Source organism: Meriones unguiculatus, chromosome 3 (assembly GCF_030254825.1).
Source record: "Meriones unguiculatus strain TT.TT164.6M chromosome 3, Bangor_MerUng_6.1, whole genome shotgun sequence".
In the NCBI taxonomy this organism is placed as follows: domain Eukaryota; kingdom Metazoa; phylum Chordata; class Mammalia; order Rodentia; family Muridae; genus Meriones; species Meriones unguiculatus.
In genome coordinates, this window is record NC_083351.1 from 65985380 (window position 1) to 65993262 (window position 7883).

A 7883-nucleotide genomic window follows, 5' to 3' on the forward strand; every position below is an offset into this window, starting at 1 on the left:
TCCAATATTCTGAGTGGGTTTGTTTATGCTTAATTCTTAAACACACACACTCACACACATACACACACTCATACAGCCCACGCCCTTACCTAGGGACAGGAACTTTGAATGTTCTGTCCATAGGTTCCCTCCCCAAACTCATTTCTAGAGAATCTTAACAGGCTCCTTGGCTGTCTTTCTTTCAGGAATGCTGTGGCCCCCAACTGCAGACAGCTTCGTCGGTAAACTGTTCCCTCATCCCTGTGTCCACTGGCTGCTGCACTGATCCTAGAAGAAGAGGTTATTCAGTTGTTTGGAAGGTCCTGTAGAATAAGACTTGACTGAGGAAGACTGGCCTCTTCTCTGGCAGTCTTGAAGCAATGCTGTGTTCAAAAAATGTCCTAGTTCCGTCATGCTCCTTTGAAGGATTAAAGTTTAAACAGTTTAGCTAGCTTAGACACACTCTCAATTGCCATGAAGTATACAGGAAATAATGGGAAATGCCAAATCTAGGATCCAGCCATATAAGGGCAGGCCAGCATGTTTCATAAACCCAGCAAAGGCATAAGGACAAGGAGTGAAACGAATCAGAACATTAAAGCTGGTCAAAAGTTTAAACTTTTTCTAAACTGGGAAAGAAAGCTCAAGGAATCAGAAGGTCCTGATCTCTACTGGGTGAGCATCTTTTGTCAACTTCTGATCCAGATATTTTTGGTCTCTGACAGCTTCCATAGTGCCTCTTGGGCATAAGCCAGTATGGTTAGGGTCCTGGGCATTCACTTTTCTGCCTTTGGCTCTCCTTAATGTCTGTTTACCCTGTTTTCTCTTCATCTGGCTCTCACAGCCTGAACTTCCTGGAGTTTGCTGATTCTGAGCTGGCAACATTCTAGCTTTTTAAGTGGCTACCCTTGTTTCTTTGATCTGCTGCTCCTGTCCCTGGTTAAGCAGGGAAATGAACTGACCCCTTAGGGAGTTCACTTCTCCTTGAGCCTGCCCCTAGCTTCAGGGTATTTGTGAATATAAAGACCAGACTAGCTCTGCTCACCTTGCAGACTGAGTCTCATTACTTAATTCCTCATTTTCTTCTACATTTCTTGGTGCCTAGACTTTGTCATTCTGTCCTGAGATTAAGAGACTTTATGTAGGTCCATATTTCCTTTGAAACTCTTAGATAAGAGAAAGAATCAGTGCAGCATGTTACTGCACACCTGTAATCCCAGAACTCCGGGAGATGGAGGCAGGCAGATCTCTGAGGTCGAGGCTAGCCTGGTCTACAAAGTGAGTCTAAGACAGCCAAGACTACAGAGAGAAACACTGTCCCATCTCAGGGAAAAAACAAAAACAAACAACAACAAAAAAACAAGAGAGAATGATCAGTGGGAAAAGGATGGGACATAGGTTCATACAGATGTAGACTTGAATCCTTGAATTTTACCTTTGCCAGTTATTTGACATGATCGTGAGGGATGTTAACTTTCTGGTGCTTTGCTTTCATGTTCATATGCATTGTTTCCTGCTGTCATTAATAGTAACACCTCACTAGGTTGCTGTGGCAACTCAAGAAGGGATATAGAGAAATCACTTACATAAGCATGTTATGTGAGAAGATGGTAGATATAGGTTATTTTCCTTTCCTAAGATGGCCTGACAGTTATGTGTGTGAAATGAGTTTATAATAACAGAGGAAAATAGGTTCAGAATAGAGTTATTTTTAAATTAGAGCTGTATTTGGTGCAGAAGAATAAGCACAGGCTCTGGAATTTGAGGCCGCTTTAATCAGAGAAAGTGTCCCTGAAATCCAGCTAGGAGTGAGCAGAGGAACAAGGAACCCCCTGTATTGTTCTAGACATTAAGACTAAATTGTTGGCAGTAGGAATGCACTAGTCTTTTTTTTTAATTTTTATATTAATCACAGATTGTTTACTTTGTATCCCAGCCGTAGCCCCCTCCCTCATTTCCTCCAAACCCACTGTTTCACCCTCATCAACTCATTGCCCCTTTCCAAGTCCACTGCTAGGGGAAGTCCTCCTCCCCTTCCATCTGACCCTAGCTTATCAGGTATCTCCAGGACTGGATGCCATGTCCTCCTCTGTGGCCTAGCAAGACTGTTCCTTCCTCAGTGGGGGGAGGTAAAGGAGCCAATCATTGAGTTCATGTCAGATATAGTTCCCTGTTCCCCTTACTAGGGTATCCACTTGGTTACTGATATACCATGGGCTACATCTGAGCAGTGTTTCTAGGTTATATCCATACATGGTCCTTGGTTGGAGAAACAGTCTCATAGAGGGCCCCCATACCCTGATATATTTTGTCCTTGTGGAGCTCCTGTTCTCTCTAGGTCATACTAACTCCCCCTTCTTTAATATGATTCTTTGCACTCTGCCCAAGGTTTGGTTAATGGTCCCCACTTCTGCTTTGATACACTGCTAGGTAGAGTCTTTCAGAGGCTTTCTGTGGTAGGCTTCTGTCCTGTTACTTGTTTTCTCCTACTTCCCCTATCCATCCCATTTGTCTCTCTATGTGAAGATTGATCATCTTACTCCTGCTCTTCTTTCTTGTTTCTCTTCTTTAGGTGCACATATTTTAGTATGTTTATCCTATCTTATAGGTCTATATAAGTGAGTATATATGGTGTGTGTCTTTCTGCTCCTGGGATACCTCACTCAGGATGATCTCTTCTAGATCCTACCATTTGCCTGCAAATTTCATGATTTCCTTGTTTTTAATTGCTGAGTAGTATTCCATTGTGTAAAAATACCACAATTTCTGTACCCATTCCTCCATTGATGGACATCTGGGTTGTTTTCAGGTTCTGGCTATTACAAATAAAGCTGCTACAAACATGGTGAGCAAATGCCCTTGTTGTGTACTTGAGCTTCTTTTCGATATATACCTAGGAGTGGTATAACAGCTGGATATTGAGGAAGCACTATTCCTAATTGTCTGAGAAAGCACCAGATTGATTTCCAAAGTGCTTGTACAAGTTTGCATTCCCACCAGCAATGGAGGAGGGTTCCCATTTCTCCACAACCTCTTCAGCATGTGTTCACTTGAGTTTTTAGCCTTTGCCATTCTGATGGGTGTAAGGTAAAATCTCAGGGTCATTTTGATTAGCATCTCTCTCTCTCTCTCTGATGGCTAAGGATGTTGAGCATCTCTTTAGGTGTTTCTCTGCCATTCTATATTCCTCTACAGAGAATTCTCTGTTTAGCTCCATACCCCATTTTTTAATTGGCTTGTTTGATTTATTGCTTTTTAATTTCTTTAGTTCTTTATATATTCTGGATATCAGGCCTCTGTCAGATATAGGGTTGGTGAGGATCCTATCCCAGTCTGTAGGCTGTTGTTTTGTTTTGATGACTATGTCTTTTGCTTTACAGAAGCTTTTCAGTTTCATGAGGTCCCATTTATCGATTGTTGCTCTTAGAGCCTGTGCTGTTGGTGTTCTGTTCAGGAAGTTGTCTCCTATACCAGTGAGTTCCAGACTCTTCCCCATTTTTTCTTCTAACAGATTTAGTGTATCTGGTTTTATGTTGAGATCTTTGATCCACTTGGATTTTAGTTTTGTACAGGGTGATAAATATGGGTCTATTTTCATTTTTCTGCATGTAGACATCCAGTTGGACCAGCACCATTTTTAAAGATGCTGTCTTTTTTCCATTGAATGGTTTTGGCTTCTTGTCGAAAATCAAGTATTCACAGGTGTTTGGGTTTATTTCTGGGTCTTCTATTCAGTTCCATTGATCCACCTTTCTACTTCTATGCTAATACCATGCCGTTTTTATTACTATTTCTCTGTAGTACAGCTTGAGATTAGGGATGGAGATCCAGATGATCTGTTGTTGTACAGGATTGTTTTAGAAATTCTGGGTTTTTTTTTTTTTCCATACGAAGTTGAGAATTGTTTTTTCAAGGTCTGTAAAGAATTGTATTGGTATTTTTATGGGAATTGCATTGAATCTGTAGATTGCTTTTGGCAGGATGGTCATTTTTACAATGTTAATCCTACTGATCCATGAGCACGGGAGATCTTTCCATATTCTGATGTATTCCTCAATTTCTTTTTTCAGAGACTTCTCTGGAGATGGGCCTCTGAAGACTATGAGAAAGGTTATGATGTGATCAGATGCGAAATCAAAAAAAAGCCACTCCTATTGGAATATGGAGAACAGATTGAAATAGGTAGTGAAATGTAGATTTGCAGAAGCCTATTTAATGGGTGGGGTTGATAACTTGTCTTACAATAGAGTCTGTAGGTAAGGCAGATGATACCCTCCAATGCTGGAGGAATGGGCAAGTGATGGAGACAATGGAGTTAAGAGTCAGGATGGCTGCTTCCTGAAGGTAAATAGTTTTTCAGAACTGAAAAATCGACTATGGGGAAAATAAAATAGCTTGCTCACATGTAAATGGATGGGATAAAATGGAAGACCCCAAAGTAAACCCACACAATTATAGCCTCTTAATGTTTTATAAAAGTTGTCAGAAATAGATTGAAAAAAGAAGAGCTTCTTCAACATATATATCCACTTGTAGAAAAGTGGAAGTAGGTCTCATTCTCTCATTTGTACAAAAACTGATTCAACATGGAATTAAAGACCTCAGTGTAACACCCAAAACTGAATCTTCTTAGAGAAAACAAGATGAAACAAATGAAGATGTAGTCAGAGTGGACTTTCTGCAAATGACTGATAACACAAGAAATCATTCCAAGAATTTGCAAATGGAATTACAAGAAATTAAAAAGTGTTTGCAGTTCAAAGGAAACAATTATCAAATCAAAGAGAGAACTATAGAATTGGAAAGATTCTTGGCCAACCATATGTCAAAGAAATTATATTTAGAATATGTAAAGAACTGAAAAGATTAAACCCCCAAATAACAAATTATCCAATTAATAAGTGGGCTGTTTAAGTGAATAGGACATTCTCAAAAGAAGAATTACAAATGTCTGGTAAATATTTAAAAAAAGGTATTGGACGTCCTTCACCCTCAGGGAAATGCTAGTTAAGACTGCTTTGAGATTCCATGTGATATCCAGGAATGGCTGTCATCAAGACAGGTGAGGACAACAATTCTAGCAAGGATGTGAGAAATGTGGAGCCCTTATATATTATTAGTACAGCTGTTACAGATATCAGTATGGAGGCGTCATATAAAACTGAAAGTGAAACTACCATGTATATATCTGTATGACTGTATACTTCCAGGCATACACCTGCATACTGAAAGGCAATATACCACAGAGATATTTACCTACTCCTGTTTTATGCTGCATTAGTCACAGTTGCTAAAAATAGAGCTAGCCTAGATGTCCATCAAGAAGTCCATGGATGGGGCTGAGGAGATGGGTCAGTGTTTAAAAGCACTGGATTCTCTCCTGGAGGGTCAGAGTTCAATTCTGGAGATCCAGTTCCAGGGAATTCAGTACTTTGGCCTCCACATATTCCAGGCATACATGTGGTCCTGAGACATGCATGAAGGCAAAGCACACATACACATAAAGATAAATAAGGAAAAAGTATGGATAGATGTAAATGGACACAGAATTTTACTCAGTCATAAAGAAAATGAAATGGAATTCGCAGGAAAATAGATGGAACTGGAGATTATGTTAAGTAAGATAAGCCAGACTCAGAAAGACTATTACTACAAGTTTTCTTTCATATGCAGAATCCAGATTTAAATGTTTGTGCTTGGGGGTTGAGGCACATAGCAGGGGAGGAAGAGATCTTTTTTATTATTTTTTTATTAATTTATTTTTTTATTAATTACAATTTCTTCACTTTCTAGCTGTATTCCAGCTGTAGCCCACTCCCTCGTTTCCTCCCATTTCCACCCTCCCTTCCTCTTCTCCTCCCTTGCCCCTTCCCTAGTCCACCTCCCAGAGGAGAGGTCCTCCTCTTCCATCTGACCCTAACCTATCAGGTCTCATCAGGACTGGTTGCATTGTCTTCTTCTGTGGCCCAGTAAGGCTGCCCTCCCTCTCAGGGAGAAGTGGTCAAAGAGCCAGCCACTGAGTTCATGTCAGAGACAGTCCCTGTTCCCCTTACTAGGAAACCAACTTGGAGACTGAGCTGCCATGGGCTTCATCTGTGCAGGGGTTCTAGGTTATATCCATGAATGGTGCTTGGTTGGAGTATCAGTCTCAGAAAAGACCTCTGGGACCAGATTTTTTTGGTTCTGTTGCTCTCCTTGTAGAGCTCCAGTCCCCTCCAGGTCTTTCTTTTTTCTTTTTTAATTTTAATTTTTAATATTAATTACAGTTTATTCATTTTGTATCCCAGTTTTAGCTCCCTCCCTCATTCCCTCTCAATCATACCCTCCCTCCCTCAGCTCCCATGCCCCTCTCCAAGTTCACTGCTTGGGGAGGGCCTCCTCCTCTCCCATCTGACCCTAGCCTGTCAGGTCTCATCAGAACTGGCCGCATTGTCCTCCTCTGGGGCCTGGGAAGGCTGCTCCCCCTTTAGGGGGAGGTGATCAAAAGGCCAGTCAATGAGTTCATGTCAGAGACAGGACCTGTTCACCTTACTAGGGAACTCACTTGGACACTGCGCTGCCATGGACTACATCTGTGCAGGGGTTCTAGGTTATCTCTATGCATAGTCCTTGGTTGGAGTATCAGTCTCAGAAAAGACCCCTGTGCTCAGATTTTTTGGTTCTGTTGTTTTCCTTGTGCCACTCCTGTCCCCTCCAGGTCTTTTATCTCCCCCTTCTTTTATAAGATTCCCTGAACTCTGCCCAAAGTTTGGTTATGAGCCTCAGCATCTGCTTTAATACCCTGCTGGGTAGAGTCTTTCAGAGGCCCTCTGTGGTAGGCTCCTGTCCTGTTCCCTGTTTCTCCCTCTTCTGATTTCCATTCCATTTCCTTTCTGAATGAGGATTGATCATCTTACCCAGGGTCCTCCTTCTTGCTTAGCTTCTTTAGGTGTACAGATTTTAAGTATGTTTATCTTATATTATATTATATTTCTAATATCCATTTATAAGTGAGTATATACCATGTGTGTCTTTCTGCTTCTGGGATACCTCACTCAGGATGATCTTTTCTAGTTCCCACCATTTGCCTGCAAATTTCATGATTTCCTTTTTTTTAATTGCTAAGTAGTATTCCATTGTGTAAATGTACCACAGTTTCTGTATCCACTGGAGGAAGAGATCTTAAGGAAAGGAAGAAGGGGTAAAAAGATAAGGCAATGGAACCATGTGACATGAAAGCAGAAGGGAGGGCAATTTAGGAGAAGGAATCAGCTAGAGGGGCCAAGGGATTAGGGAGGGCAGTAGTAAAAGGGAACAGAAAAAGAACAGTGCATAATGACGTACATGTATGAAAATAGCGTGTGTTGAAAAAAATATATTTTCTCTTTGGAATATTTGCTCCGCCCGTGGGTGACATCTCTATGATGACCATAGACCACTTGCCCCAGAATGCTGGAGACTTGCTTCTACAGTGACTGCCTCCATGGCTCTATTCTACTCACAGGAAGATGAACCATCTGCTGCCTACTTTGGATTTTCATTTTATGGGCTGGCTTTTTCTCCATGTGGGTACTTTGATTTAGGATTTAGAAGCTATTGATCACAATGATAGACTAACCCTTCCCTGCTGCTCAGCTACTCCTGTCACAGAGCCAGAGCGTTTACTTTGCCTGATGGAGCTGACATCACCTGTTATTTTAATTGTTACTGGCAAAATGGGCAGTACTTTTGTGAGTTACTGAAGAAAATGCTGAGTTTTCTATGAAAGGCTTGTGCATACTAGTTCAAAAATTTTAACATTCAGGCAGTCTCAAAGATTCCAAAACAGCTGTGTAGATAGAAATAGTAATTTTATGCATTAAAAGAGCTAAGTAGATCACCACAACCTTACACACACACTGGAATCACGTTAATTTGTGAATTAC